We start from the raw sequence: 8301 nt of genomic DNA on the forward strand, positions 1-8301 counted from the left end.
ATTATTATGACTATGATTATGATTTATTTTTAGCAGTAATGTAGTAGTAGTGATAACTGTTAATGGTGTAACAATAACTGTTAGGTTATATGGTTGGATTGTCATTTATGCTTAGAAATATATACTCATATATAGGGATGGGTATCGAAAACCGGTTCTTGTTGAGAACCGGTTCCTACTGTTTCAATTCCTTGGAATTGTTTGCCATTTTCACAAACAATTCCCTTATCGATTCCAGTCGTCCCGAATGACGTCACCACGTTGCGGAGTGTCATTTACCTGGTAGGAAACTAAGCGGCTCAAACGCTAAAAAGTTTGGTCATACTTTACGAGAACGGATGATAACAGGGCAACTTGCAATACTTGCAAAGTAGATACTTCATTTAAGGGAGGAAACACTAGGTTCAAGGTTCTTTATTTGTCACATGCATAGTTATACAAGTATAACACACAATGAAATGTAGCCTGACACGCTCCTCGACATGTGCAAAAATGGAGGGGGGGGTAGAGGAAGAACATTTTATATATATATATATATATATATATATATATATATATATATATATATATATCAATGTATATATAGAATACATTGGGAAGATGGCCCCAACTGACCGAGTGCTCAGTGAATACCTCAGGCAGCAGAAACCCAAGAAAGAGGAGGGAGACGAGGAACCATCATGGAAGGACAGGCCCCTGCACGGTATGTACCACCGGCAGATAGAGGAGGTGGCTGATATCCAGAAATCCTACCAGTGGCTGGACAAAGCTGGACTGAAAGACAGCACAGAGGCACTAATCATGGCAGCACAAGAACAAGCTCTGAGTACAAGATCCATAGAGGCTGGGGTCTATCACACCAGGCAAGACCCCAGGTGCAGGCTGTGTAAAGATGCCCCAGAAACAATCCAGCACATAACAGCAGGGTGCAAGATGCTAGCAGGCAAGGCATACATGGAACGCCATAACCAAGTGGCCGGCATAGTGTACAGGAACATCTGTGCCGAGTATAACCTAGAAGTCCCGAGGTCAAAATGGGAGATGCCCCCAAGGGTGGTGGAGAATGACCGAGCTAAGATCCTGTGGGACTTCCAGATACAGACGGACAAAATGGTGGTGGCTAACCAACCGGACATAGTGGTGGTAGACAAACAGAAGAAGACGGCCGTAGTGATCGATGTAGCGGTTCCGAATGACAGCAATATCAGGAAGAAGGAACACGAGAAGCTGGAGAAATACCAAGGGCTCAGAGAAGAGCTCGAGAGGATGTGGAGGGTGAAGGTAACGGTGGTCCCCGTGGTAATCGGAGCACTAGGTGCGGTGACTCCCAAGCTAGGCGAGTGGCTCCAGCAGATCCCGGGAACAACATCGGAGATCTCTGTCCAGAAGAGCGCAGTCCTGGGAACAGCTAAGATACTGCGCAGGACCCTCAAGCTCCCAGGCCTCTGGTAGAGGACCCGAGCTTGAAGGATAAACCGCCCGCAGGGGCGTGCTGGGTGTTTTTTATATATATATATATATATATATATATATATATATATATATATATATATATATAGTATATACATTGGGTGAATGTGCAGTAGTAGCAGCAAGCAGGTGAATTCTGTACATTAATATGAATAGACATCGGACTATTTTACAGAATAGACAATGTAAACATATTTAAAATTAAAGGAATTTGGAATGTACATTGTTCCTTGGTTTAGAGTGTCTGGAAGAGTCCTGTCTCAGTCAATTATAGATGATGTGAGAGGGCGGGTGTGTGTGTTTAGGGCCCGGATGGCTTGGGGATAGAAGCTCCTCTTGAGTCTCTCTGTCCTTGCCCGGATGATGCGGAACCTTCTACCAGATTGCAGAAGTTGGAACAGTTTGTTGCCAGGATGGGACGGGTCCTTCAGTATCTGCGCTGCTCTAATCCGGCATCTCCTGGTGTAGGTGTCCTGAAGCGGGGGGAGAGCAATCCTGCAGCAGCGTTCTGCTGTATGGATCACTCTCTGGAGAGCTTTTTGATCCTTCACACAGCTGTTCCCGAACCACGATGTCATGTTCTGTGTGAGGATGCTCTCCACAGCGCCTGTATAGAAAATCCTGAGGATCTTTGGAGAGACCCTGAACTTCCTCAGTTGTCGTAGGTGATACAGGCACTGCCTAGCCTTTTTGGTCTGGATCTGAATGTGGGCAGCCCATGTCAGGTCTGAGGAGATGTGGACACCAAGATACTTGAAGGACTGCACCCTCTCCACTGGAGCTCCATTGATGATAATGGTCTTGTAGTCTCTGTGCTGACCCCTTCTGAAGTCCACCACCAGCTCCTTGGTCTTGCCGACGTTCAGCTGGAGGTGGTTGTCCTGGCACCATGATGCCAGATTCTTCACTTCATCCATGTAGGCCGCCTCATCGTTGTTGGAGATGGCACCCAACACCACTGTGTCGTCAGCAAACTTCACAATGGTGTTGAAGCCATGGGTGGCCACACAGTCTGAAGTGTAGAGGGAGTAGAGCAGTGGTGAGAGGACACATCCCTGAGGTGCTCCTGTGTTGATGGTGATGCTGTTAGAGACGCATCTACCCACCTGAGTTCTGCCAGTGAGGAAGTCCAACACCCATGCACACAGACGGCTGTTAAGTCCCAGATCCCTGAGCTTTGTGAACAGTCTGCAGGGCACTATTGTGTTAAACGCTGAGCTGTAATCAACAAACAGCATTCGCACATAGTTACTTTGTTTCTTGTCCACGTGGCTGAGAGTGGTGTGTAGGACGTGGGCGATGGCATCCTCTGTGGATCTGTTGGATCTGTAGGCGAACTGCAGCGGATCTGTGGTGTCTGGGATGGAGGAGGAGATGATGTTCTTCAGCAGCCTCTCAAACACCTTCATTACTACCGAGGTCAGTGCAACTGGCTAGTAATCGTTCAGGGATGAGGGTTTGCTGTTCTTGGGCACAGGGATGATGGTGGATCTTTTGAAGCATGTGGGGACCACAGACTTCGCCAGGGACTCGTTGAAGATGTAAGTGAACACACCTGCTAGCTGGTCAGCACAGCAGCGCAGCAGACGGCCGGTGATGCCGTCTGGCCCCGCCGCTTTCCTTGTGTTCACTCTCCTCAATGCCGCTCGGACGTCATGCTCCGCGATGCTGGTCACCGGTCTCTCGCTGATGACGTCACTGTCCTCGGTAGTCAGGCGGTAGATAGCATTAGCCGCCTGGCTAACCTCGAAACGGGTGTAGAACTGATTCAGCTCGTTGGTGAATGCAGAGTCGGCGTTGATCGGCGTAGTGTCCCTGGCTTTGTAGTCCGTAAAGGTGCATAGTCCGTGCCAAATACTCCGTGTGTTGCCCTGGTGGAAGCGGGACTCCACACGTTCCCGGTACTGGCGTTTGGCATCTCTCACCGCGCGCCGCACGCCGTATGAGGCCGCTTTGTAGGCGCTCATATCGCCAGTGGCGAGACCCGCGTTGTAGGAGGCGGTCCTGGCATTTACTGCAGTGCAGATTGTTCTGTCCATCCACAGTTTCTGGTTTGGGAATGTGGTGACTCTCGCAGTGGGGATAATCTCCTCCGCTAGCATATTGACGAAGCATACTGCTACTTCCGTAAACTCGTTGATGTCGACTGCGCATGCTCTGAACATGTCCCAGTCGACGTCGTTGAGTGCGTCCTGTAGCGTAGCTTCTGATTGGGCAGTCCACCGTTTTACCTCCCTCGTGGTTACGTCTTCCCTCCATATGTTTTGTTTATACTGGGGAATGAGAAAGATGGCGTTGTGGTCAGACTTCCCAAAAGCCGGGTGTGAGACAGCTTTGTAGCCCTGCTTGTATGGCGTGTAGCAGTGATCCAAAATTCGATCCCCTCTCATTGGACACGAGACATGCTGGTAAAAGTTTGGCATGACTTGTCTGAGGTTCGCTTTATTAAAGTCTCCTGCTACAATGAGGGCTGCGCCCGGGTCCTTGTTTTGAAGCGAGCTCAGCACATCATGTAATTCGGACAAAGCCATACCTGTAGGGATGGGTACCGGTGTCCGGTGCCATGATGGCACCGGTTCTGACATAAACGGTAGTAACCAGACCGAAAAGCAGCGCACATTTCGGTGCTTTATTTCGGTGCTTTTTTTTTTCCTGAGCTGTGATACACTTTTAGCCAATCGTTTTACGTTTCCGAGAATAGTAGGCGGGGCCAGGTACGTACGTTCTGTTAGCGCAGAGCTACAGATTAAAAATGCCCAAGGCGAAGCGGTTAAAAGTCTGGCTGTACTTCACAGCAAAATATGCAAACTCAGCAGCCTGCAACAAGTGCTTTAAGCTGATACTGTGATACTGTCAAAGGAGGTAACACCAAGAATCCGATGAAACACCTGGCGACGCATAGCGTTTTTTTAAAAGCCGAGAAATGCGCCGTATTTGATGGCAGCAGCAGCCGTTCTTCTCTGCGTGAGTAGCTTAATGTTGTTCTTGTGTGATTTACGTTGAGTAGGCTAACCACGTTATTACATTAATGCATGTAAGGTGAACTAGCAAACATCATCATAGCTACATGCGGCTGTCTTCTTGTTTGATGGCAGATACTCCCTTCACCCTGGCCAAAAAGGCTAAAATGACCAAAGAAAAAGTGGAAAACAGTTAAACATGAGAGGTTTTTGGACAAAGTTTGTGTTTTTTCCATTGATTAAGCACTGCTTCCAGCCAAGAGTGATACCATATATGCCCCATAGCTGCAGAAAAGGCTAACATTGTTATCTTTTTACAGAAAAACAGCTGAACATGAGAGGTTTTTGGACCAATTTTGTGTTCTCCATTCTTTAAGCACCGGTTCGAGCACCGTTTAAGCACCGGCACCGTTTCAAAAGTACCGATTTGGCACCGGTATCGGATAAAACCTAAACGATACCCATCCCTACATACCTGTGTCCGCTTGGGGTGGGATGTAGACCACCGTGGCGATGACCGAGGTGAACTCACGGGGCAGATAGAAAGGGCGGCACTTAATGCTCAGGAACTCCAGATGTGGCGAGTAGCTGCTGGAAAGAGTAGAAATGCTCCTAGCATCACACCGCTTTCTGTTTACCATGAAACACACTCCTCCACCTTTGGTTTTGTTCGACTCTGCCGTTCTGTCCACGCGGAGCACAAAGAATGAATCCGACGGAGTTACGGCCTGGTCCGGCATGGTGGGGGTCAGCCATGTCTCCGTGAAGCACAGAATGTTGCAGTCCCTCATGTCACGTTAGAAGGTGACCCTTGTTCTTAGGTCATCGAGCTTGTTCTCCATGGATTGTACATTGGCCAGTAGGATACTGGGCAGTGGTGCGCGATGCGCCTGCTGTCTCAGTCTGTTCCCAATACCAGCGCGTTTCCCCCGGCGCTTCTTTGTTCTGCGCCTCAGATGAGCGGCCCGTCCTTTGTTGTTCTCCGCGCTGCGTAGAATCTCTGGCGGCCAGGAAGGGTCGGGTTTAAAAGTGTCCAAGATTAGATGTGCAACCTTGGCACCGATGTTTACAAGTGATCCGCTGTCATATGCTATAAGACTAGAGGATTTTGGGATGTAAACCAGAGCAAAAAATAAGTAAAAAACAAGAAAAGTGGATAGTCGGAGCGGTCAAGAAGGCGTCTGGACGTGGCCGCGCCATCTTGTAATCTACGAATATGCAAAAGCATTTGCTCACAAAACACACGATAACCTTAAATGAATGTTGTGTTTTTAATTCCGCTCCGGACTCGTGAATCTCAACCCAGCAGCAGCGGTAACGTTTGCACGTCCTCTCCCGTTAATACGGCAGGTAAATAATCAACTAACAGTGCATGTTATGTTAGCACGATCTGCCTTATTACAAAACCTGCCATTACTGTGCATTTAGGTGACCAAGATGAGAGAGACAGACAGAGTCTGGCTGGCGCTCACTGGCAGTTCTCGCTGCAGTCTACCGGTAGCGTCTCCTTTCAGGCCAGGATAGACGAATGTCACCGAGCAGTGACTAAGTTTGTGGTAAAAGGCTTGAACCCATTTGCCACAGCAGATGCCCCCGATTTTCGGTAAGTGAATGTGTTTAGTTGTAGGCAGGGACATTACTGGATATTCTTGTGTAATTGCTACAGAATAATTTATGTTATACTTTGTTATTGCTACAGAAGAATATTTATTTTATTATTTTACATTTACAATTTTTTTCCCCGGGGACCCTGTGACACCCCATTGAAGACCCATAGGCTGTGGATCTCTTAAGATCTCACTGTTGGGTTTGTAAGGCCATGTTACTCCTAAATTTTTCTTGTTCAAAGAGAAGATATAAAACAAAGTTCTAAGCTAATTGACCTGTGTGTTCTCCTCTTTTTAAAAAAAATAATCGATAAGAGAATCGATAAAGAATGGAATCGTTAAACAGAATCGAAAATGGAATCGGAATCGTGAAAACCTTATCAATACCCATCCCTACTCATATATTCTTAGAGGTATATAATCGATTGCATAGTGATAGGATGCAATCCTGTCGATCCTAACCCCCCCCCCCCCACCTACACATACACACAGACAGTACTCTATGTTCACATGTACGCCTATGTAGGACATCATATGTTAATGAAAATATGCATAATTATGTAACCTCAATAAAGAGCAATGCTACGGGGGAACTAACTGAGAGTGACTGGGGTTCGAGCGTCAGGAGCAGCGCTCTTCACAGTTCTCTCCCTTGTGCACGAGATCACACAAAGAGTTCTGCCTGGTGTCCAATGCTTTTTGCAATTGTAGAAGAATTGTCTCTGATTGTTCCAGTGAGGGGTTTGTGCTAGATAGACCCATCAATAACAGATGGAGAAAAATACCTATATTTATAAATGACATACTAAGGAGTAATAATATAGAAATCATAGATTAAGCACTTGCTAAAACCTCACTAATACCTAATATTCTTCTTGTAAACAGGTGTCTGTATTCTGTAATTGATTTTCTCCATGTTTCCTCTGCTTGGCTCTCTCTTTCCAACCTCACATTGCATAATCCAGTGATTACATATAGTCATGGCTTTGTGACATATCCAACTATTTCCAGCTGCCCAGTGAGCCAGCTGTCAAGGACAAACCTTCCTTCCTGATTAGGAAGATCACGTGCTGATTACATAGGGGACATCAGGGTCACAAGTATGGTTGCACCATAGATCTTTGATGACACTGTGGCTCAGAAATACTTGTATAATACATTTGATTCACAAGAACACATGCGCTAACTGATATTTAGTTTTGTTTCAGAAAATTTGATAAGAAATTGTCTTTTCAAGACAGGTGGCTGAAATAGATGAAGGGAGGAGTTTGATGACACCAAAGAATAAGAATTATGTTTGGCTTTGAAGTTGGGGAAGGGATGCTTTCGGGATCTCCTGGATCCCACTAACACAACAGTCCCCAACCCCTGGGCCATGGACCGGTACTGGTTTGTGAGTCATTTGGTAACGGGCCGCGAGAGTTGAGGCTCGGGGGTGAAATTTATGGTTTTCAGGGTTTTTTAAAAAAATTTTTTATCAGTTTTTATTGTTATTATTTTCTTTATCGTTTACTCTGTTTCCCTGTGTCTTTTCCCATGTGTTTTGAATAAATCTAACTTTTTTTGGTACAGGTACTGGTTTCATTTGTTATATTATCTGCGACACCTTAAACCCCGGTCTGTGAAAATACTGTCAGACATAAACCGGTCCGTGGCGCAAAAAAGGTTGGGGACCGCTGCACTAACACAGCTTCCACAGAGGAAGCAGTTTTTGGGAACAAGGAGTACCTGAAGCCCGTCGCTCTGGCTGAGATCATGTGAGGTTAAAAAGCTCCTTCAGCTTTCTTCATCACCTTAAAATATTCTTTATGCCAGGTTGCATCTTCTGCATAACATTTAGGCCACCAGTGCGGACCTTCCTCCACTCTTACCTTCACCCTATGTTAGTCTTCTTGAAATTCCATTTCATTCTTTTCCCATTTCCCTTTTTGCATTTCTCTCCTTTACGTCATACCCACCCATCACCTCCTCATCACCCCTGTTCCATTTACCTACATATCTACTGAAGTCCGCTTCAATCACCAATCTCTGCCAATTCATCCAGAAGTCTACTAAATTCATTTAACCTGTGGGACAACATTCAGCACAACACTGTTTACATAATCTTCCTTCATGATAACCCCTACTCTATTTCTCTTCCAATCTACACGATCGCAAAGCAGTTTGAATCTAATGCTTCTGGCCTTGCTTCCCTTCCAACTGGTTTCTTACACGGACATTAAAACTACCTTCATTTTCTTCATATCAGCCAGCTCTCTCTTTAC

The sequence above is a fragment of the Rhamphochromis longiceps genome, linkage group LG23 (genome assembly GCF_057381845.1).
Source record: "Rhamphochromis longiceps isolate RC_006_pf linkage group LG23, R_longiceps_female_GT1.1, whole genome shotgun sequence".
NCBI lineage: Eukaryota > Metazoa > Chordata > Actinopteri > Cichliformes > Cichlidae > Rhamphochromis > Rhamphochromis longiceps.